The sequence below is a fragment of the Globicephala melas genome, chromosome 6 (genome assembly GCF_963455315.2).
Source record: "Globicephala melas chromosome 6, mGloMel1.2, whole genome shotgun sequence".
Classification (NCBI taxonomy): Eukaryota; Metazoa; Chordata; class Mammalia; order Artiodactyla; family Delphinidae; genus Globicephala; species Globicephala melas.
The window spans coordinates 78,161,513-78,186,939 of record NC_083319.1 but is presented as its reverse complement, the minus strand read 5'-3'; the positions used below and the strand labels follow the sequence as shown (position 1 = coordinate 78,186,939).

Genomic DNA, 25,427 nt, shown 5'->3' with positions numbered 1-25,427 from the left:
CTAGCAATAAACAAACTGAAAAGGAAATTTAAAAATAATTTCACTTACAATAAAATCAAAAAATAAAATAAATAATTAATTCAAATAAAGAGGTTTGGAAATTATACACTGAAAACTACAAAACATTTTAGAAAGAAATTAAAGAGGATCTAAATAAAAGATATTCCGTGTTTATGGTTGGGAAAATAATATTGTTAAGGTGGCAGTACTCCCAAGGGGTTCATAGATTCATTGTAATCCTGATCTAAATCCTAATGGTGTGTTTTACAGAAATGGACCAGTTGATCCTAAAATTCATATGAAAATGCAAGGGACCCCAGGTAGCTAAAACAACCTTGAACAACAAACAAAATTGGAAGACTCATACTTCTTGATTTCAAACATTACTGCAAACATACAGAAAACAAAATAGTATATTGCTGGCATAAGAATAGACATATAGATAAAGGAATGTAATTGACAGTCCAGAAATAAACCTATACATCTATGGCCAACTCACTTTTGACAAAAATGCCCAAACCATTCGATTGGGAAAAAATATTCTCTTCAACAAGTGGTGCTGGGGCAACTGGATATCCACATGTAAAAGAATGAAGTTGGACTTCTGTCTCACGCCAAATATAAAAATTAATTCAAAATTGATCAAAGACCTAAGCATAAAAGCTAAAATTCTCAAATGCGAAAAAACAGTAAATCATCATAACCTTGAATTTGGCAATGGATTATTGGATTTGACAACAAAAGTTCAGGCAACAAAAGAAATATTTTCCATCAAATTTTAAAAGTTTTCTATACCAAAGGGCATTATCAAAAAAGCAAAAGATGTAACCTACAAAATGAGAGAAAATATTTTCAAAACATATATAACAGTCTGAAATATATAAATAACGCTTACAACTCAAAAACAACAGCAAAACTAAGCAATTTTTGAAAATTGGGCAAGGGACTTAAATAGATGTTTCTACAGATAATATATACAATAATATATATGTGTGTGTATATATATATATACACACACACACACACACACACACACACACAAATGACCAACAGGCCCATGAAAACATGCTCAGTGTGATTAGTCATTAATGAATTTCAAATCAATACCATGATGAAGTAACAATTCATACACACTAGGATGGCTATAATCAAAAATAGGGAAAATAACAGGTGTGGATGAGTATGTGAAAGTTAGACCCCTTATATATTGTTGGGGGAGGGTATGTAAAATGGTGCAGCCACTGTAGAAAACTGGCACCTCCTCAAAAAGCTAAACATAGAATTATCATATTATCCTGCAATTGCACTCCTAGCTATATACCCCAAAGAATTTAAAACATGTTCAAACAAAACCTTGAACATAAATATTCACAGAAGCACTATTCACAGTAGCCCAAATAAGAACAACCTAAATACCCATCAACTGATGAAATGATAAACAAAATTAGTATATCCATTAGGTGGAATATTATTCAGCAGTAAAAAGGAATGGGATACTAATACATGCTAGAACATGTAAGGACCTTGAAAACCTTATGTTAAGTGAAAGAAGCCAGGCACCAAAGACCACTTACTATATGATTCAAATTCAGTGTGTAAGTTCAGAATAGGCAAATATATAGAGGCAGAAATTAGAGAACTGTTTGCCAGGGGATAGAAGGAGAGGAGAACAGGGAGTAACTTCTTAATGGGTATGGGTTTCTTTTTAGGGTGATGAAATATTCTAGAGCTAGATAGTGGTGATGGTTGCACAACACTGTGATGTACTAAAAACTGAATTGTACAACTGTAAAACAGTTAAAATGATGAATTTTATGTTAATTGAATTTTACCTCAGTTAAAAGGGTGTGTATGTGTATAATGATTTATGCTAAATGTCTCGTGATTTTTGTATCTTCCATTATATTTACTTTGGATCACTTAGAGAAACCTATACCCAAAATGTGTTAATCCCGTCTTTAGCCATGGTGGGGGTGGTGAAGAAACAAAAATAGCTCTGTTCCATCGGAGTAAAGCATAGTAATTAAGAGCATTGAACTTGCGTCCACACTACTTCAACCTTCAACACACTGTGTTGGAATGCTGCTCCTGCTGTGTGCTAGTTGCTCAACTTTAGGCCAGATAGGAATCTCTTATTGCCGTAGGCACTTGAACTATTTGGTGAGTCTGTATTTTATAAGATTATGGTAGAGTATTAAATTCATTGATACAAACAAAATCTTAGAATTGTTCTTGGCCTATAGTAAGTTTATAGAATTAACTCTTGGTTTTAGTGTCCTAAGACAGCCCATCATGATTTAACTATCAATATTATTGCACTAGAAACAGATGAAATTTGTATCAATACCTAATGATTTGTTCTAAACTCCCCCCTGGTTTACAAACTGAATTTTCCACAGTGCTGCTTTAATGAATGCTCCTTTAATTCTGTTAGTAACTACTGTACTTTTTATTTTTGCTTTCACACTAAAATCATCAAAGGATGCAAATATATCTGTGTTCAAGCTATCATGGCCCAAGATACTGAAGCACATTTGTGTCTCCTTATCCCTTTTCCTCTTAAATCACACTGTGCACACATCCCCCTACATGCATGTACAAAATTGCATGCACACACTCAAACAGGCAGAGTTTTCCCTCCTCGAGGGTACTTGCTGGGGCAGGGCATTGGTAGCATTTTCTTCGTTCTTGTTCTCAGCCCAGACCATGAGATTTCTCTGGTTAATTGTCTTAACTTACTCTATAAATCTATCTGTAAAAATCTGGGAGATGTGCTATTTTCCCTTTCTCTATTCATAGCTTTAAAATATAAGTTAAAGACATACGATCCTGAAAAAGGAGACCATTAGAAAGACAGATTCACTGGAAGGCATGAAGCCTGGTGTCATGTTCTCTTGCTCAATGTGACAGGACTAGTATTAGTAGCCATTCATCGATATTCCTAATTCTACTTTAGTTGGGATTCTGTTTTATCCATTCTGCTAGACTTTCTAAGCAAGCCAAACTGTTATTGTCATTCATTGGTTCTCCTGGTTATCTAATTCTATTTTTTCCCCTCTGTGATCTTTACCTTTATAGAAAAAATAGAGTATACATGCTTACAGAATTTTAGACTGTCTGAGATTACATATGCATATTGACCAGCATTATACCATTATCCAGGCTCTTTCATCTACTATAATGAAATCCCTATTTCTGTTACCGAGTCCAAGCTTGTACTGCTTGACACATGACAGGCCAATAAATCGAGAGATGAGTTTTGGGGCAAGGAATAGTGACTTTATTCTCAGTAGACTGAGAAGATGGTGGACTGGTGTCCCAAAAAACCATCTTCCCTGAGTAGAATTCAGGCTTCTTTTATACCAAAAGAGGAGGGGTTAAAGTCCTGGTTCCAGCCAAACTCTGGAGGGGATGTCTTAATCTCTTCGTTCATGCAGCCATTCACAGTCGGCCTGGTCAGGATGTTTCCTGTGAGCTAAACAAAGGTATTTTAGCTTAATGCTCATTGCCTGGGAGGCAGGATTCCCAGAGATGGGCCATTATGTATAATTTAAGCTTATAGGCGACATCCTTTCAGTGATTAACTTGTAATAAAATAGTTTCCTCCCTATTACAGTTCCAGCTTTATCTACCAATAATTTACCTGAATTAAGAGCACATCACAAATGATAATCTTTTTCCATAGCAACTTTTCCCAAATCATCCCTTTCAAAATATTCTCTGTAACTTTTATATTATGAAAATATATGAGAGTCTGGAATGCCTCACCAGCCACCATCTATCATAGGTATTTGTATGTCTTTATCTCAACATGCTTATGGTAGTCAGGTAATATTTGCCAGGTGGTCTGCCTAGAAATACAAACATTTCTGATGGATATTTAACTATGTTGTTTACCCAAATTAATTGATATTTATTTGAATTTCAGGCAAAAAGGAAAATTTTTAATAGTACAGAATATAAAGAATCTCATATATGTTAAGATTATTCCTGGTATTTATGACTTTAATAGAGAATGGATGATTTATTTACTATATACCATAAATATATACCAGTGAAATAAGAAAAATAAGTACACTGAACATGTCATCAACATTTTCTTTTATTAACAAAGTGACAAAGGATTGACCATGTGCTTTATATGTCTTATATACTTAAGTATTTAGCACAACTTTAATTATTCTCTTAGGCAACTCTCTTGCCAATTCACAGTCACTCTGAGCCAGTTCTGAAAACTAGAGGATCTTATTCTTCATACTTAGGAACAGAAAAGAAATTGACCTCTTACTCTTGTGGCAAAATTTCTTTATTCCTCTATTTTTACTTTCATGTTTCTAATTTTATGAAATATAATTTAATTAGAGAAGTAATATATGAATGCACTTTTTACATATGAATATATAATGTAGATATAGCTGTATATGTATATATGTATATCTGCATTTGTGGATATAAATACATATATGTGCATGTATGCATATGTGTGTATACAGACTCATGTTAGAGCTAATCCAACAGTTCTTCTTGTCACTGTATTTTATCCATGGCATAGAACATTTAAAAATGTTTTTCAGTAAGGAAATTACCACAGCAAGGATCCATGGTACTAATGAATATGAAAGCGTTTAAGACAAAGAGTGTATTCTCAAATTAGCATATATATGTTGCATGCTACAATTTGTGAGCTCTGTATCAATTGCACATTTCTTTTTGAAAAGTTGCATTTAAGAATGATGCAATTGGTTTCCAGGTGCTATCAACATGAGTTTGTTTCTGTTGACAATAAATCAATAACTCTTTCTGACATGACTCTTATAGTAGTAAGAATCCTTGCAGTAATCCACTTTCTCAGTGACAGACAGATAGCTATGCCTTGAATTTTTGAAAGTGCTACTCAGTCTAAATATTGTTCTGGTGAGCATTATTTCCTTGGCTCAAGGGTGAATGGCCACTTAATGTGATGAAGAAAAGCAGTTGTCATTTTGGAAGGAGCAAAAGGGAGGAATAAGGGCATGAGAAATGCACACCAACGTAGAGCTGGAAAAGAAACTGATGGATTTAATTGTAATCAATGGAGAAAACTCAGATGACAGCTCAGAATAGGAATAATTTTATTAGCAGATGAGAATTAGGGACTAAGAAAGGACATCACATATATGGTCTCTTTGGGTCTCCTAACCCTTTTGAGTTGGTTTATATTTTGAAAACCTACTCTACAAAGTAGGTATTATTACCTCAGATTATAGATGAAGAAATTGAGATAAGTTAATTAAGATTTCACACCCTAAAAAAATGAGAGAATGAGAAATAAAATTTGAGGTCTGTCTGACAACAAAACCTTTGGCTTTCTAATATAGTGTCAACTTCCATAGTTAAGTTACTAATATAGTATAACTAATGATTTATTGTTCACAATTAATGTGTAATCCATATGAAAACTTTCTGTAAGGTATGACACATTGTTTTACATATTTGAATTTTGAGTTATTAATGCTTTAGCAGAAATAATTTGATATTCATTTTTGTAGGGCAAGGAGGCTTTATTGAATTGTTTTTTACTCTCAAATTTCACAGAAAAAAAATAGATTCTTGTTAACTCCACTTTGTGTCAGGGTCTGCTCTGCACAATGTGAAGATTCTCTGACAAATTATATTTTCTTGACTGTGCTTCGTTCCTTTTCTCTCTTAGCTTCTCATGTTTCAACTCTGATACATCTACAGTATATTTCTGGAAATTTTGTACAGCTAGAGAATACAGTCTCTTATGGAAATACCTGAGAGGTATGGCGAGTTTATCTGGGGACTAGGAGTCATAGAGGTGATTTTAGTTTATTCATGTCTCTAGAGCTTAGTTTTCCAGTAAATATCCTCAATAGGTTTGACTGCTTTTACCTTTCAAGCTTTTGTCCTAGTTTAAAGGTTGTAGAAGAATTCAGTAGTGGCAAAGCCCAGGCTGATTTGGAAAATCTGTTTTATTGACTTTGATCACACGGATAGCATGGCTGTTTGTAAGGAGTCAACCCAAGGACAGCTCATAGTATTAGTCATGAACTTTTGCAAAAATTTGTGGCATCTAAGCACTGCCCACGTTAAAATCCCCTGTATCTTAGTATCTTTTATCAAACAGCAACCTAGATTCTACAATGCTCAGATCTAGTAATTAAAATGGCTCTTGTGTGATGTCACACATGCTCAATTATTTTGTCATAAGGATGAATTTCCTAGGGTGCTGGAGTCCTTCCTAGTGTATCTACACTAGTCATTCCTAGTGTATATGTCATCATTATGCTACCTTATAATTGGGTATAGTTTTCTGAACCCTGTTGTTAATGTTGTTCTTCTGCTGGCTTTCTGAACAATCCAAATGCCTTCTGATTTATAAGTTAACATCTCTCCTATACAACCTCTTTTTTTTTGTTGTTTTATCATCTTGCATAATAGTAAATTCTGACCATTAATGCCAAGTATAAGCACACAGTATGCTTGGTAAAAATCATTCTTGCTCTAATGTTCTACAATTAAGCAGTGTCAGCCCTTCCCTGAATATGAGTGGGACACATGAACTGCACTCACTGTGGGCCTCCAAAGAGATAGTAGTGACAGGAATGTACCTAAAAGGGAGCTTTAACAAGGCATATATGCAAATGAAGTCTATGGAAACAGACATTCAAGGTATATGTCTTTATGACACTGCTTCTCAAACTTCAGTGTATATACAAATAACCCTGGCTCTTGGTAAAATGCAAGCTCTGGTTTGGTAGATCTGGGGTGGGGCTCAAAAATTGTGCATTTCTAACAAATCTCCAGATGATATTGATGCTGTTTGTCCAAGGACCACAATATGCTGAAATGTTCCTCACGTGAGAACGAAGAAATCACACTAAATTTTCCTTATTACTTCTTCAGTTATATTAGAGTGAACCTTACTTTTATTACATTATGTGTTCATCATTCTAAATTTTAGTACTTTATGTTTTTTGCCTATTTAACTTTGTCTCCTTGATTATTTTCAAATCATGCAGAGTTTATGCAAATTTCTGTAGGCTTCCCATGGACTTGAAAATACTTGAGGACAGTGACCTTGTCTTTAATCTTAGTCTTCTCATATCTTGCTACAATGCCTAAGAGTTGCTCAAGAAATTTTGGTTAATAGCTGAATAAAGGAACAAGTGAATGATAAGTGAAAATATAGTCTCCTTGTTCTGTTAGCATTTAGTAATGGTACTTAAAATTAGTACATTTTTTCATTTCCTTTGTGAAGAATAGTATAAGAAAGTGGGTCCATTCATTACAGAACAAGAAGACAGTATCATGTAACAGGAAGGCAGTGTAGCAGTTAATTGAGAGCACAGATTCTGGAGTCTGATTATCTTGGTTTCAATCCTGGATCCTATAATTACTGACAAGGTGACCTTTTATAAGTAGTATAGTCTGTTAATGTCCAAAATTCTTCATGTATAATGTGAGAATTAAAAAGAAAGCCACTCATAGGTTAGAGTTAAATTACATAATTCATGTAAAATACTTGAGAGTGCCTGGCCAATAGTACACAGTACATAACAGCTATTTTTTATAACTGGAATATTAACGCTTACTCTTTTCAGAAGTTTTAATTATGTTCAAAGAGAAGATAACAAAGTTCACAGAGGTTATTAAGTAATTTAAAAACTAATTGATAATCCTTCACCAATCCTGTAGATTCACTATTTCTGTTTATAAAACGAAGGACTATTTTTAAAAGCTTTTCCATTGGCAAAATTATGCTAGCACTTTATTACTTAAAACACTATAATATAGGGGTCAAGCCACAAAATAGGTGTCAAGATTTAGCACAAGTTAAAGACAGATACTTTTAAAAAGTGTTGCAAGTTTCAGTTATATATCTTAAACTTTTACATAGGCATGCACATTTGATTTATTCAATTAAGACACCTAGGTGCATTTGAATTTACATTGGACTACGGATATATTCCTTCCTTTGTAAACTAATTGGCTAGGATCACTATGATATATTTTTAACACAGTTACCTGGTACTGTAGTGTAGAATTTCTCTTTCTTGCTGAGCCATTATTACAATGCCACATTAAATAATTTATCTGGTTGAGCCCTTGTCTTATTTTTCAGTTTAATTTTAGTGAAAATGTTCATATATGTGAGTTATGAAAGAATTATCTAACACTTGCAAATTTTTAAAGAAACTAAAGTCTGGTTTGCAGCTCTTTCTAAAAAGTTATAAAGAAAGGGAATGCCATATAGAGATAAGTTTGAGGTAGAAATACATTGTTTTTGCGTAAATAAAAGTAGTCAGAAGTAAGAGAGTGAAGCAAACTGTTATGATGACTAAAGGACCTCACTGTTATGACGATTGTCTAATTCTGAGCAGTGATCATGCTAGCTTTGTATCTTTGGGCAATTTTTGTACTCTCTCTGGACCATTTGTTTGATTGTTTGTTTGATTAATGTGGGAATGAATGAATTAATCTAGGCGTCCTCTAAGGTTTTTTCCTATAATAATGTTCACAATTAGCTTCAACCTTTACCTACTCTTCCCAGTTATTTACATCAGAAAGTCATCTGGTTCTATCTCTAAAAAATTCCCAGTCTAGCTCCTTCTTTTCTTTTTCAGTACTACAACTTTAGTTCAACTCTCATCTTAATTAAGCTATTCCAGTAGACTCACAATTAGTCTTCTTTCACCTACTTTTACCTCAGAACAATAGTTATCCCCCAAAATAGAGCCATTTTTTAAAAGGTGAATTGGACTGTGTCATTCCCCTGCATAAAACTTTCAGTAACTTTTCAGTATATTTAAGAGACAATCTTATTTCTTATCATGACCCGCAGTAATATCTCTTCTTACCCCCTTCTGCATCTTTACTTATTTCTGTAACACTCTTTCAGTCACTTTTTATGTCCCAGCCACACTGGACTTGAATTTGCTAAGCCCTTCCTTCTTAGAGGCCTTAGATATGATGTTTGCTTTGCATAGAACAGTTTCCTTTATTGTTACAAGGATAGTACTGCCTTGTCATAAAGATCTCAAATAAAATAGCATCTGCTTAATGAGGCTTTTCTTAACAATAAAAAGTAAATTACTGAGACTTTAGGCTTCAACTCCAAAAAGTAGAGTTTGAAAATTGTCCTTCCCATCCTTACACCAAGAAAAAGGGGGAGAAACAAAAAATCAGGGACTTTTTGGGTCCATCAAAAATCTGAGTTTGCAGGGCAAAATGTACTCACAAATCTGAAGACACAGGTAAATCCAGAGAGTCAGAGCTAAGATCTGTTTACCTAGAGGAAAACCTGCTGGAGAAATAAAATGGTTGGAAAACTCAAATAGTAATTTTGTCAATTACCTGGAAGTTGAGTGTGGACCATTGAGTGAGGGAGAAATTCCTAGGGTCTCTGGTCATGCGTGAGGGAGCTCCACTTTATCCCCAGGAAACCTACCTTTTTCTCATAGTGAAAATTCAAGAAAGGCCCATCATGGCTTTGGCAGTGTGAGGGGGAAAAGTAATCCTCATGAAATGAGAAAGGCCTACTACTCTAGGGAGAAGACTTGACCAGAGTCTTGCCTCACACAGGTAAGGAAAGGGCATTCCCCTCACTTCAGCCCCATCTTGTCCTCCTGTGTCAACTAAATGAGGAAGAGGGAAAATTTTATAGGAAGAAACACTTGTAAAGTTCACAGAACACAGGCAGAGGCCCTTCAGCCTCACCTCACCACCACATCGACAAGGTTCCAGTACAATAATAGTGCATTACATCTGAGAGACCTGCAAGACATAGACACTCTCTGGAAAAAAAAAAAAGTATTTAGTGTAGCCCACATATGAGAAAAGAGACCAAAACAGTGAGAAGAAAACAAGGACACTGTGGAGATTTTTAGCCTCTGACATGTATGCCTACAGCAAATGTTAAGCACAGCCAAACTTCTGGTGAGCTCAATGTAAGTCATAAAGCTGAGACTTTCCAAAATTAATGATGGACATCAAACCATGTTCCAGGAAGTTCAGAGAACACAAGACAAGATAAACACTAAAATAACTATACTGATCATCTTATAGGGAAACTGCAGCAAGTCAAAAAGAAAAAGAAAATCTTGAAGAAAGGTGGAGGTTGATGAGGAGGTGGGTAAATTTATCTACAGAGGGACAGGGATAGTAATTATATCAGACTTTTCATCAAAATTACATCAAAAACCTTGCAAGCAAGAAGAGAGTGGCATGGAATATTTAAAGTGATGAAAGAAGAAAAAACCACTAACCTAGAATTCTGTATGCATTGAAATTGTCTTTCAGAATTGAAGGGAAAATTAAAACATTATCAGACAATAACTAAAACAATTCATTTGTAGGATACCTGCCCTTCAAGGAATGTTAAAGGGGGTTCTTCCAATAGAAAGAAATGGTATAGGTCAGAAATATGGATCTACGTAAAGAAAGAGCATTGCAGAAGGAATAAATTAAGGAGAAATAAAATAATTGAGTTTACTTATTTGTAATTGATTTAAAATAAAATTGATTTTTTAAATCAAAGTGACAATTAATTGGGTGATTATAGCATATGTGTAAATTAAATAAATGGTACCAGTAGCACAAAAGAAAGAGGAATTGGGAATATTTTGTTATATAGTACGTGCACTATATATGAAGCAGAAAGTGTTATTTGAAGGTGGACGTAGATTAGTTAAAAATGTGTATGGTAAACTCTAGGGTGACTGCTAATTTTTTAAAAAGAAGTATAATTGTTCCACTTAGAAAAGAAATCAAATGGACTCATAAAATGCTTAATTAAAACAGAAAACCACTGGGAATGAGTAGAACATAGTTACAAATATGGTAGTTGTTAATCCAAGTACATTATTACTTTAAATGTGAAGTGTCTAAAAATACACCAACTAAAAAACAGATTAGTAGAATGGATTTATTTTTTAAAAAGCAACAAGATCCAATTATATGTTGTCTAACAAGGAATGCCCTAAATATAAAGATTCTGAGAAGAAAAAATTAAAAGGGTGAAGAAAGTCATACCATGCTAAAACTTCCTAAATAAAGCTAAAATAGCTATAATAATTTCAGAAAAATCAGTTTTCATAACAGAAAATTATCAGAGATAAAGAAGAGGGCTACATAATGATAAAGGGGTCAATCCTCCACAAAGACATCACAATCTTAAATGAATATTAACTTAACAATATAGTATCTAAATAGGTGAGGCAAAAAACTAATATAATAAGGAGAAATAGATAAATTCACAATAATAGTTGAAGACTGCAAATCCATTCCCCTCGTCAGTAATTGATAGATCAAGCAGGCAGAAAAATCAATGAGTATATTGTTGACCTGAAAAGCAATATCAATCAATGTGATCTAATTGACATATATAAAATGCTTCAGTAAACACCAAAAGAGTACACATTCTTCTCAAGCTGTCATGGAACATTCATTTACAAAAGTAGACCATATATTGGGGAGTAAAACACACCTTAATAAGTTTAAAAGAATAGGAATCATACAACATAATCATACAACATATGTTCATACAACATATGTTTAAAGGAATAGGAATCATACAACATATGTTCTGAGGCAAACAGTGGGATTAAACTAGGAATGAATAACTGAAATATAGCTGGAAAATTCTAAAATATTTGGAAATTATACAACAGACTTTTGAACGACATGTGGGTCAATGAAGTCTCAAGTGGAGTTTGAAGACATTTCAAACTAAATGAAAATAGAGCTTAAAATTTGTGAGTTGCAGTGAACAGTTCTTAGGTAGATATGTATAATGTGAAACATGTATATTGGAAAATAAGGAAGGTTTAAAGTCATTAAACTAAGCTAATTATCTAATTCCCTCTATATTCCTGGAACCCAGAAAATAGTCTGTCATACAAGTTTGTTTCTAAAGTCATCACATTGGCAGCAAGATACTGTTTTTTTGTTTGTTTTGTTTTAGTTTTTTTTATTTGTACAGAATTTTAAAATTTGTGTTATTGAAGTATAGTTAATTTACAATGTGTTAATTTTTGCTGTACAGCAAGGTGATTCAGTTATACATATATATACATTCTTTTTCATATTTTCCATTATGATTTATCACAGGGTATCAAATTTATGATGTCACTTATACGTGGAATCTAAAATATGACACAAATGAACTTGAAACAGAAGCAGACTCACAGATATAGAGAACAGACTTGTGGTTGCCAAAGGGTAGGGGGAGTGGGGGGAGGATGGATTGGGAGTTTGGGATTAGCAGATGCAAAATATTATATATATAATGGATAAACAACAAGGTCCTACTGTATAGCACAAGATATTGTTTTAATCACCTATAATAACCTTATGGCAGACAACATTGTGTCTTGAAGAAAACATACTTTGTAGGAAAGTGCTTTTGGTTTGCCTCAAAGTGTAAATGAAGTGCATTATAATTACATAATCTAAGAGTGAAGCTCTCCACTGAAGGATATAATTTCATTCAACCATTTTCAGTATTCACTATTTTAATAATATTGAGTTAATATTGTATTGTAAACTACACAATTTGGTCTGTTTAACATTATTTTAATTACTTGGTTTTTATTTATAGATAAATTTCTTCCTTACTTTCACAGGAGCTTTATTATTATTTTTTTTTTATTTTCTCCCTTTCCCAGCCTCAATTTGCATTTAGAATGCTTGTTACAGAAATACTCAGACAGATTGAAGTTTTGCAAGACACATTAAGTGCTGCAGTAGGTTGAAGAAATGAGGCCTTTAGGGAGACAGCAGAAGCTCCTCATAATGTAAAGCTCTGGTTATCATCCTGTTGTGAAATCCATCTATTATATGTGAGGGGTACAAAAAGATATTAACTGATCAACAAAGTCCTCTTGAATGTTCTGCCTGATTTTTAATTTTGGTGCATGGTCTAGTGATCTATAGGATTGCTGCAGCTCCAGATCATAGGTTCCCACCCTTGGCGTAGCAGGCTTTAATTATAAAGAGACAAACAAAAAAATGATGTACACTACCCTAGGTTTTATTTTTTTCATTTTCCATAACCTTCCTTAAATAAGTTCCATAGATTAAATAAAGAAGTGTATCTACTTCTTTCTATTTCTTGTAATAAAAATACTGTCCTAAGTGTTAAACTGTCATGACACAGTATTAGTTTGGAAGAAACTAAAAAAGAACTCAAATAGCTGCACAAGAAGCGTTGACATTATCTGTCTCTTTTCAGAAATTTTGTTTTTAACTTCAAGGGCAATACTTGCTTATTTAAAATATTTCAGCAGTGTAAATTAAAAAATTAAATTTCTCTTTACTCAGCCCTGTGCAATTTTACTTCGCATTCAGAGACAACCTAACACCTACCAGCTTGGTTTGTATAACTGATGACTTTTTACTCTCCATCCTTCTTTATATTATATATACATATGTGATATCATATCTATTCTATATTCAATTATTTAGATAGCTGTAAGGTATTCAATGCAAAGGAAGTAGTAGAATGTTTCACCATTTCTGTAAGCCACTGTAATAAATGCATAAGCTTCTACCATAGCTTACACACACACACACACACACACACACACACACACACACACACACACATTCAAGTTTTGTGTAAGAGTTTCCATTTCTTGGAATTGCTGCACCACATTGTATGTGAGTTTATTTATATTAATAATGACTAGGGTTGCATTAAACGTATGTATTAATTTAGAAAAAAAGTACGTCCTTACAATCATATTATCTCATCCAGATAAAGTTTTGTTTCTTCATGTATTCTCTTTCATGTCCTACAGAAATTTTTATTAGTTTTCTTATATACATGTTGCACATTTATTTTTAGCTTAATGCAAAATACTTTAAAAATATGTTTGTATGAGAGGTTTTTCATTATATGCTCAATTTTTTGTGGATATTTTGTATTATCACAAGTGCAGTTGACTATTGGTATACTTTAAATATTATTGACTATATTATTTTAGCCAGAAAAATAGTTTTCTTTCTGTTTTTATTATCTTTTGATAATATAAAATTGCTGAATATATACATAGTTTAGGAATTTGCAGGGGAGGAAGAGAGGGAATATAGTTAGTTGATATCTCCATTTCTTTTAAAAAAGGATTTTGAGGAAGATGCCTCAAATATTATTTATTCCAGTAATAAACTCTGTGGTGCCTGGAACACAGTGGGTAGAAGGTAATATTTGGTAATAAATGAAAATAATGAGTAAATGAATGATGATTAAATTAATGACTAGATAACTGAATATTTCTACCAAACCATATTAATTGGTTTCTGTAACTAAGATTATCTGGTACCCACAAAAAATCTGTTCTCTCTTACTTCCAGGTACCATGGCTAGACTTTATTTCTGAGTTTTTCTTGCAGCTGTATATAGCTATGTAACGAACTTAGCCTGAGAGGATGTAGAACATAGGCCCCAAGGCTATTGGTATGGCATCTTCATTCTTTCTCCCATTTCCATTGATTACAGCTTAAGCAAAGTAGAAATCCCACATGGTACCTGCAGTACCCTTAGGTGATGACAGCTATGCAAAGTAGAGAATCTGGAGCAGGGCTGCTTGCAAGCTTAGGACACATACCCAGAGTCTGGCATGACAGGAGAAAAAAAGTCATACAGACAAGCAACGATAAGAAAACAATCTTGTCATTGGGTCTTTTTGTTACAGTAGCCTGCCTTAGTATAATACTGTAATGCCACCTTTTTTAGCTTCTCAGTATTATTACCCAACTGACTATCCTCTACTTGAAATGTCTCTAGCTTGACTTCATGACACCACACTTTCTGATTTTCTCCTGCATCAGTAGCCACTGTTTCTTAGCCTGCATTGATAGCTCCACATTTTCTGTCTAAATTCCAAACCCAGAGCTTAGACCTTGGCTTATTATCTTTTCTACAAACACTCTGAGCTAAAAATATCTCATCCATACTTACGGATCAAAATACTACAGTTTATGGAGATAGTTCAAATTGCAGTTCTAATTTTATCCTCTGAGTTCATGATTCATATATCCAACCCCTTACTTAAAAGAGTTAGTATGATGTAGTATATAAGAGCATGGATTCTGCAACCAGCCCACCTCTGACACTTACTAAATGTATAATTTTAGACAAATCATTTAACCACTTAGTGTCATAGTTTTTTCTCATTATAATATTGTGATAATAATAATATGGGTTACCTCATATGACTGTATTGAGGATGGAATGAGTTTATATAGTCCATTTGTATTTAAAGCACTTAAAAGTCTACCTGGCACAGAGTAAAGGTTACTTAAGTTGTTACCATTATTTGAATTTTTCTTGGGGTATTTCACCAATATATAAAATATATCTAAAACTGAAGTTTTGATTGCCCACAAAAGCTTCTTTTTTTTTCTCCAGCCTGTTCTAATACAGTAAATGACAGTCAACTACCATGTTCCACAAATTAAAAACAGGATTCATAGGTTTCCTCTATTCTGCTACATATATATATATGTATGTGTGTATATATATATATATATATATATATGCAAGATAACATACACACACACACATATATATGTCTTCAATCAGTCCACTCCATTACACCATTTAACTGTGTAACTACAAAATACCATTTTATCCAAAGCTACCATATTTTCCCACTGGATTACTGCCTCCATATTTACCTTTTCATAACAATTTATACCTCATACAATCTACCACTCACACAGTAATGGCTAGCACCATCTATTTCCATCTATTTATTCTTTTATATTTGGATTGTTTTTAGTTAGGTTTATTGAGGTATAATTTCCATATGATAGAATTCACCATTTTGGATGTAAATTTATATGTTTTGATATATTTATATAATCATGTAGCCACTATCACAATCAAGATAGAGAAAATTTCCATCATCCCCAAATATTCCCTTTTGCCCTTTTGTCATCAATTTCCACATCCCCAGTTTCCCTCTGTGCTGGGCAAACATTTATCTATACTCTATCCCTATAGTTTTACCTTTTCCAAACTATTACATAAAAGGAGTCCTATAGTATAGATCTGTTTTGAGTTTGGCATCTTTCACTTGCCACAGTGCTTTTCAGATTCATTCATAATAGCTCCATTCTTTATCTCTGAATAGCATTCAATTTTTTGGATACACCACTGCTTGATTTTAGGTATATAAGTATTTATAATTAATATACAGGCATACCTTGGAGGTATTGTGGGTTCTGTTCCAGACCACCACGTTAAAGTGAGTATCATATTAAAGCGAGTCACTTGAAATTTTTGGTTTCCCCGTGCATATAAAAGTTATGTTTACAGTGTACTGTAGTCTGTTAAGTGTGCAATAACATTATGTCTAACTAACAATGTAAATGCCTTAGTTAAAAATACTTTATTGCTAAAAAATGCTAACAAAACTTCAATTTATAAAAAATGCAGTACCTACCAAGAACAATAAAGTGAAGTGCAATAAAATGATGTATGCCTGTATAATTTTGGTTACTTGATCCCTTTATCATTGACATTATATATATATACACACATATATATACACACACATATATGTATACATATACACATATACTTTATATTTTAGGGGCCTTAAAAATAGCAAAAATTAATTTTCCTTAGTTTGTTTTTGCTTTAATCAGAGACTCAAATGCTGCTTAATTGAGTGTGTTTGCGTCAAAATATATCATGAGGTTGCAGTCAAGCTGTTGATCCAGGTGTCATCTGAAGGCTCAGCCTGCGGGAGATCTGCTTGCAAATGAATTCATGTGCTGTTTGGCAGTGTTCAGTTCCTTGTGGGTTGATTGAAATATTCAGTTATTCACTGGTTATTGTTCAGAGTCCTCCTTCAGTTCCTTACCAAGTGGGACTCTCTAGAGGGCAGATCACAACATGGCAGCTGACTTCCTGAGGGTGAGCAAGAGAACAAAAGAGAGAAAACATGCAAGATCGAAGCCACACTCCTTTTATAAATTTATTTCAGAAGTGACATCCAGTTACTTCTGCAGTGTACTGTGCATTAGAAATGAATCAGTAAGTTCATTCCAAACTCAAGAGGAGGAGATTATATTGTACAAGAGCTTGAATACAAGTTGGGAAGCATTAGGGAGCATCTTAAAGGATGCCTACTACATGATATACCTTATTATTTTAATTAAAGTTTGCATAGTATATCAGTTTCTGTTCTTCTACCACTAACCTATACATCTCTTCCTAATAAAAGTTAGTATCTTAGAGACAGCATAGAGTTGGGTCTTATCTTTTACCCAGTATGAGCAATTTAAATGCATACCTTTTGAGTTATTTAAATTTGTCTATTAACAACAGGGCTCAGGAAATCATACCTAATGGTAAGATAGCATAATAGTAACAGATACACAATTAACATGAATATGCAAACTCTGGCACCACAGGAAATTGATCCCTCTCTCCAAAATAGCATGGAATGATTGAGCATGTGTGAAATCATGTAATGAAACACTTTGTTAGAGCTGATCAATATAGAATGTAAGTTGTTATGTAATGAAAGATACTAAGATGGAGGGAATTTTAATGTTGACTGTGCATGATACACAAAATTTTCCATGAGCCTGGACCCATTGCCACACTTCATTTGCTGTGAAATGAGTTCCTTGATTAGAAGCAATGCTATGTGGAATAACATAATGGTGGATAAGGCATTTTGTAAGTCCATGGATGGTATAGCTTTGGCAGAGGTAAGGAAGGCAAATCTGTGTCCAGAGTAAGTATCTATTCCAGTAAGAACAAAATAGAATATTGCCTTTCCATGATAGAAGTGGTTCAATGTGATCAATCTGCCACCAAGTAGCTGGCTGATCACCCTGGGAATGGTGCCATATTGGGGACTCAGTGTAGGACACTGCTGCAGGAAGATTGAGCAGCAAGCAGTGATTATAGCCAGGTAGACCTTGGTGAGTGGAATTCCATGTTGCTAAGCCCATACCTAGCCTCCACACCTGACATCATGGTCTCTTTATTCATGAACCCATTAGGTAGTGATAGAGGTGACTGGGGGAAAAGGCTGACTGATATCCACAAAATGGGTCATCTTATCCATTTGATTATTAAAATCCTCCTCTGCTGAGGTCACCCTTTGATGAGCATTCACATGGGATATTGTTATGACTTTGTTTAATTAACATTTGTTAAGTGGAGCACAGGGTGCCTAATGGTTAGCCATAGTTCAACAACAGAATACAAGAGAAATTGAAATAGAGAAGTTTATTACTCTGAGGTCCTGGAAGAAGTACACACACACCTCAAGGGGCCACATGGGGAGGTCAAGGCAGTGTGCAGAGAGAGAGAGGCCGGATCTGGGGTACATGCCTTTATCAAGGTCTGTGGGTGAAGTACGTTGGGGTTCCCAGGCTAGGGACAGGTTTAAAACCAAAGAGTGGAGTTTAGTTAATCCCTACAGTGGCCTTATCTAAGGGGTGTATGAGGCATACAGATGCTGGGAGGCAGAGGAGACTGTTGATCACAAGGGCTATTAGGGAGGTCATATCAGAAACTTACATTTCCTTGTGACTCTGCACACCAAAATCTATGGTGTGAACCTGCATAAGGAGGCTAGTGTCAGGTTAAGGTCCCTGTAAGCCACTTGGCCAAACAGAATGGTTGTTGAGGCAGCAATAGCATGGAGTAGCTTAGCTAAACTCTCAAAAGACACAATACCTTCACAATTTTCACCCAGTCAGAATAGTCTGTCCACATACTTCTTCCTTAAATTGCTGTATTGTCAATTTCCCAATCATATTCCTTCCAAGTCCCTAACCATCCAGCCAAATCGTTGGCCACAGCCCATTCATTGGTATATAATTGCACATCTGACTATTTCTTCTTCTAAGCAAATGAACAGCCAGGTGCACTGCTGGAAGTTCTCCTCACTGGGAGGGTTTCCTCTACCACTGTCCCTCAGGGATGCCCTGGAAAGAGACTGCAGTGATGCAGCTATCCACTTTCAAGTGGTGCCTAAATATCATGCAGAACATCTTTAAACCAAGCCCTAGTCTTTCATTCTCCGTTAACTTATCTTAAGTGAATCCACATGAGGCTGTAGATGCAGGTTGGGAGGGAGAATGCAGTTTAGCAAGATTGGGGACCATGGGCTTTTGAGACACTTCTTCATGTAACTCACTTGTGCCTTCAGGGTCTTCTTGGGCTTGATCATTTGAGATGATGAAATGCTGCTGTGCACACCCAGCCTTAAGGTTTGTTGGGTCAGATAATACCCAGTTTATGATGGGAATCTCAGGTTGCATGGTAACTAGGGGGCTCATGGTTGAATGTCAGTTTCTACTAAGGCCCAGGAGCAAGCCAAGAATTGTTTCTCAAAAAGAGAATAGTTATCCACAGAGGATGACAGGGCTTTGCTCCAAAATGCTAAGGGCCTCAGCTGTGACTCACCAATAGGAGCTTGCTGAAGACTACAAATAACATCTCTCTCTGCCACTGCCACTTTAGCACCATTTAATCTGCTGGATCATATAGCCTAAGCATCAGAGCAACTTGCACAGCTGCCAGGACTTCTTGCAGAGACCTCTTGTTTTGGGCCTCATTTAAAACTAGCGGCTTTTCAGGTCACTCAAAATATGTTACCTCCAATATCTAGAGTCCACTAGGCCTCTGTTTTGGTTGTGGGAGTGACCAGATGCAAAAATTGATCCTTTACTTTAGAAGGAATATCTCAACATGCCTCAGACCACTGAAGTCAAAGGCCCCTGACTTTTTGTTAAATCTGTTTCCTACCCACTGACATGCAAATGTCTTAACAAAAAGTCTAGAATAGTTGCTGCTTCTTGCTCACTAGGTACATTCAGAACAATGTGATCCATGTAATGGACCAGTGTGATTTCTTTTGAAAGGGAAAAGTGATGATCATGATTCCTGCCAACCAAATTCTGACAGGGGACTGGAGAGTTGATATACCTCTGAGGCAGGACAAAGAAGGTGTATTACTAGCTTTGCCAGCTGAAAGCAGACTGTTTCTGGTAGTCTTTATTGACAGGTATGGAGGATAAAAAAACATTTTCCAAGTCAGTAGTTGTACCAGGTGCCAGGCTATGTGTTAATTTGATCAAGTAATGAAACCACATCTGATAATGCAGCTGCAATTGGAGTTACTACTTGCTTAAGCTTCTGATAATCCACTGTCATTCTACAAGAGCCATCTGTCTTCTGCAGAGGCCACATTGGTAAATTGGATGGAGATGTGGTGGGAATAACAATCCCTGTATTGTTCAAGTGCTTGATGGTGGTACTAATCTCTGTAATTCCTCCAGGAAAAAAGTATTGCTTTTGGTTTTCTATGTTTCTAGATACAGAAAATTTTAATGGCTTCCTCTTGGCCTTTCTTACCATAGTAGCTGTCACGCCACAAGTCAGGAAACCCGTATGGGAATTTTGCCAACTGCAAAGTATGTATATTCCAATTATGCATTTGGAACTGGGTAAATAATGATAGGATAGGTTTGAGGATCTCCTTGCCCCACTGTGACATAGACCTAAGCTAAAACTTCATTGCTCACTGACCTCCATGAGCTCCTACTCTAACTGGTGGACAGAGTGATATGTTGGGTCTCCTAGAATCAGTGTCAGCTCACAGCCAGTGCCCAGTAGTCCCTGAAGGTCTGGTTATTTCCTTTTCTCCAATGTGCAGTGATCCTGGTAAAAGGCTATAGGTACCTTTGGGGAAGGCTGAACTATTAACAGTATAAATCTTTGTCAGTGTACTGGGATTCTTTCTCAAAGGGATCTAGCCTCCCTTTCATTCAAGGAGCTATGGGTCTGTACACTGGCTCAAAGCTGGGAATTGATTAAGGTGCTCTGTCTCTCTTGTTTTTATAATTCAAGTTAGGCTTGTGTTCACTTCATGTAGGACTTTTATGCTTATACATATCAAGTGAGAATTGAATAGGCTTCCTCTCTGTTTCATTTCTAGGAACACCTTGATCCACTAGCCAACACCATAATTCTGTATAGGTCAGACAATTCTAATTGCTACTTTGGCTCTGCTGTCCATTGTGGTAGACACACGCACCTTGCTTTTGGTGATTGAGTCCTGCCACTTGGACCCTGTCACCTCAGAATCCAATTACTCCTATTGCATTTAAGTTTCTCAGTTGAGTGGCTGCAATTACCACTGTAAAGTCTGACCTACAGAGAAGAGCAATCACTGAACTCTTCAAGGATTATGTGGCTCCCCTCACAAATGTATTTTTCATGGTATTGATGAAATATGTCTTCTGGCCCTCCAGTCTGGATGAGCAAGTCTTAAATGACAAATATGCTCTAACATTCCAGTCTTCCTAAGGCGTTGTATCCTTTCCTATGCAATAAACTGAGGGAAGTCCAGTATTTCTAACTCACTCACTGTGGGCCAGGCCAGCTTTTAGTCTATATTTCAATCAACCAAACACATTGTTAAAAAGAGCCCTTTTTAACTCCCAGAGCTACAACTTTAAATGGAGAACCTATTCTTAGTGATTCCGTACTTAGATAAGTATGGAATATCTATCATCTATCTATCTACTTCTCTATCTCCCTATCTATTTATCTATCCACCTGTCTCTATTATATAAGGAATATATATATACATATATATGTATGTGTCTGTGTGTGTGTGTGTATATATATATATATATATATATATATATATATATATATATATATATATATAAATCGGCTCATGCATTATCGGGTGTGAGAAGTCCTATGATCTGACATCTGAAAGTTGGAGGCCCAGGAAAGTTAGTGTACTTCCAGTTCAAGCCCAAAGGCCCAAGAGCTAGGGAAGCTGAAGGTACAAATCTCAGTCCAAATGCAGAAGACCAGTGTCCTAGCTCATCCAGTCAGGTAGAGTGTGGATTTTTCTTTCCTCTGCCTTTTTATTCTCTTCATCTCTCAACAGACTGGATGGTGCCCCCCACATCAGGGAAACCTATCTGCTTTATTCAGTCTACAGATTCAAATGCTACTCTCAATCAGAAACATAGTCATAGGCACTCCCAGAAATAATGTGTAACCAGAAATCCGGTTTCTCAGTGGCCTGGACAAGTGGACAAATAAAATTAACCATCACATTCTTCTTAGACTTCAAACTAATTTAGTAGTCCAGTATACTCAGCTCTCTGACGGTCTCAAGAAAACTATGATTGTGTTGTTCGTCCTTTTTTCATTATTTCAGGGCCAATGCACTTTCTAGCTTTATACACAATAAGTAGAAGAGGAAATCCTAGATTTGTCTTTTAAATGTGTATACGAGGTCTTCCCTGGTGGCGCAGTGGTTAAGAATCCGCCTGCCAATGCTGGGGACACGGGTTCAAGCCTTGCTTTGGGAAGATCCCACATGCCGTGGGGCAACCAAGCTCATGCGCCACAACTACTGAGCCTGCGCTCTAGAGCCCGCGAGCCACAACCACTGAGCCTGCGCGCCTAGAGCCCGTGCTCCGCAACAAGAGAAGCCACCGCAGTGAGAAAGCCAGCGTACCGGAAGAAAGAGTAGACCCCGCGCACCTCAACTAGAGAAAGCCTGCGCAGCAACAAAGACCCGGCTCAGCCAAATAAATACATTTATAAACAAACAAACAAAAGTATAAACAATATCATGGCATGCCTCTTTTACAATTATCTAGTGAATTGTAATTGTATTTAATACAAAATTCAAACTTGTTACCATGATCCTGAATAATTTTTATCCTGCCTTCTTCTCCTAGTTCTTTTTTTTTTTTAACTGTTCTTTTTGCTTCTTACTCAGCTCTAATATATTGTACTCCCTGCAGCCCACTATCAGTTCTTCAAATATGCCAAAATGTTTATCACCTGATGGTCTTCGTACAGGCTGTTCTCTCTCAAATACTTTTCCTCAGATTTTAAACTGGTTTATTGATTCTGAATACTTAAGGTTAGTTCCTGGTTTAAATATCATCCTAAGAGATGTAAGAGACTTTTTATATGTCCCTGACATTCTGTTTCCTTTAGAAGATAATTTCTAGTAATTGTATTTCTTTTGATGTGAGTACTTAATTTCTTTGTTTTCCCAAAGCAAGCATCTTGGGAATTGATACAATTTCCATTTCCCTCAATGTTAAGACTTAAAGCTCTTGAAAGTTTTCCATGCATAATAGGACATTTACAAACATTTGCTGTTTGCTTTGGTAAGCATGAACCTTGTCATTTTTGAAACTCTAATTGTATACTCACTGGTTTCATTGGAGTCAAGGCTGATGTTGAGGAAAATAACTTTCCTACAGGATGATTCAGCATAAAGATGAACTTAAAAGACCAAACAGAATGTGGTATAGCTTTTGTTTTCTTTTACCCTTGACATATGTTTTTGTAATCCCTTATGCTTAGAGTTGTTAATGATTCTCTGTCTTACTTTACTGTGTCTGTTGTGTCAGGTTATATTCCATGGGTTCTCAGAGGAAAGCACAAAAAGTCCAGGTGTGATGTTAACAAAATACATACACCATATGAAAAATTGTTAGGTATTGTACAATATGGATTACAGTGAGAGTTATTTCTATGCTAATATCATATACTCATCAAACTCATCTTTTAAGACAAGCCCACTGAATTATTTTTACATTTATTTAAGCCATATTCTCCAGTTGTGTGTTGATTTTAGTAACATTTAAATGAGGCACAGTTTCTTTAACAGTATTATCTGTTGTGTTTTTTGATAGTGCTGACTTTTCACTAATTGATTCCTAAGGATTTAGAAGCAATGTAGATCTAGGCAGTATTTTTAAAACCATTTGCTCTTAAACTTCTTTATCATAATTTAAAACTTTTCCAACTAGTGGTTAAAAGGGTGCATATCTTTTATACAGACAACATCCAAAATTATGTTTCAAGTCTTGAGGTTTATCATAAGTTACAGGTTCGGCAATTTGACCCAAAGCTGAACACTTAAAGACTTGAAGACTTAGACTAAAATTTTATTTTCCTTTCTAAACACTTTCTTTCTTATTTTTATTCATTTCCTATAATACTACTTTATTTTCCCATGCTTCTCCACCCTCCAAAATGCAAGAATTTGGGGATATGTTTGGAATTTATTCACCCTTGTGAATTATCCTTCGTTTTTATATTAAATCCTAATGGTTCTAATCCCATACCAACATTATTGATACACATCTACATCTCTCCACCTCCACTGCCATAGAATATAAGGTGATCAGGATTGCTTATCTAGACTAATATTAGTCTCCTCAATGGCTTCACTTCCTCAAAGTTATTTTACTTTCAATGTATTTAAAAATTCTGCCGAATTATTCAGAACTGTTTTAAAAAGTCACTCAAGTTTTCCTTTAGTCTGCTACATAAATATTAACATCCATAGAAGCTTTGCTTTCAAAGCCCACTCTATCTTCATTATGAGGTTTATCCTGGTGGTGTATTTATGCTACTTCTCTTATATTATAGTGCAACCATCTTAATGGTAAAGGGGAGGTTATGATTCAAAACTGTAGTCTAATATTAGTGAGTTAAGAATCCATTCTTTGAAAAGACCAGCTTAAGTAACAGACTACTTAATTTTTCTTATAAAATGATAACTGAAATATTTGACACTTTCCACATTTTAATGAGGGGCAAGGTTATACTAGCAGTTAAGATTCCTTTAGCCCACAGTGCACAGTTCTGTTCTAATGTGCAAAGTGCTTTCTATCACTATATCATTCCATTCTTACAGGAATTCTGTAGGATTAGGAACTATTACTATTTCTACCTTACAGATGAAACCATGGTTTACAGAGTTTATTTCAACTCTTATTTAGCTAATATGTGGCAGAGTGAGGATTTAAATTCAGGTCTTTTTTTACCCCAAAGCAAATACAGTAATTGTAATGAATATCTCCTCTGTCTTAGAGAACTTGATAAGTTTTTAAAATGCTGTATTACCTCATCTTGACAATAAGACTCTGCCAATTTAAGTTGAGAGATGTTAAAGACTTGCTGAAGGTTGTACAGGAATAAGGTGTCAGAGATGGGTCTTGTGAGTCCCAAGACCATAGGCCATACCCATTACTCCACTCTACAGTTATGGCTATGTTCAAATAGGCCCAGGGTTTTCATTTGTTTGTTTGTTTTTTCCCCTCTACTTTTTTTCCACTAGCTTGGAAGAATTCACAACTGTACAACTTCTTTAAGTAGTGCACTGAATTTAGTTCAGAAGATTCTAATGATAAAATGTTGTGAAAAAAATTATGTGAGAGGAGAGCGTTGGTTTCCTTTTCTCCTAATTATTGTGCCTGAAATTTGGACTATAAACCTGAATTTTTCCTGAATTTCAAAATTGTACTACCTGTTATAAGTCACTTGAAATCTTTCCATGTCCCCAGTGATATATTTCTCTAAGAAAGTGAGGATTGAAGAACATTCAGGGAGA

The 25,427-nt window shown here is 35.3% G+C and overlaps 1 pseudogene; it reads right to left on the bottom strand.

The window, feature by feature from the left end:
- Window positions 1-17,529: 17,529 nt before the first annotated feature.
- LOC138842735 (uncharacterized) lies at window positions 17,530-25,051 on the bottom strand (annotated as a pseudogene).
- Window positions 25,052-25,427: the final 376 nt, after the last annotated feature.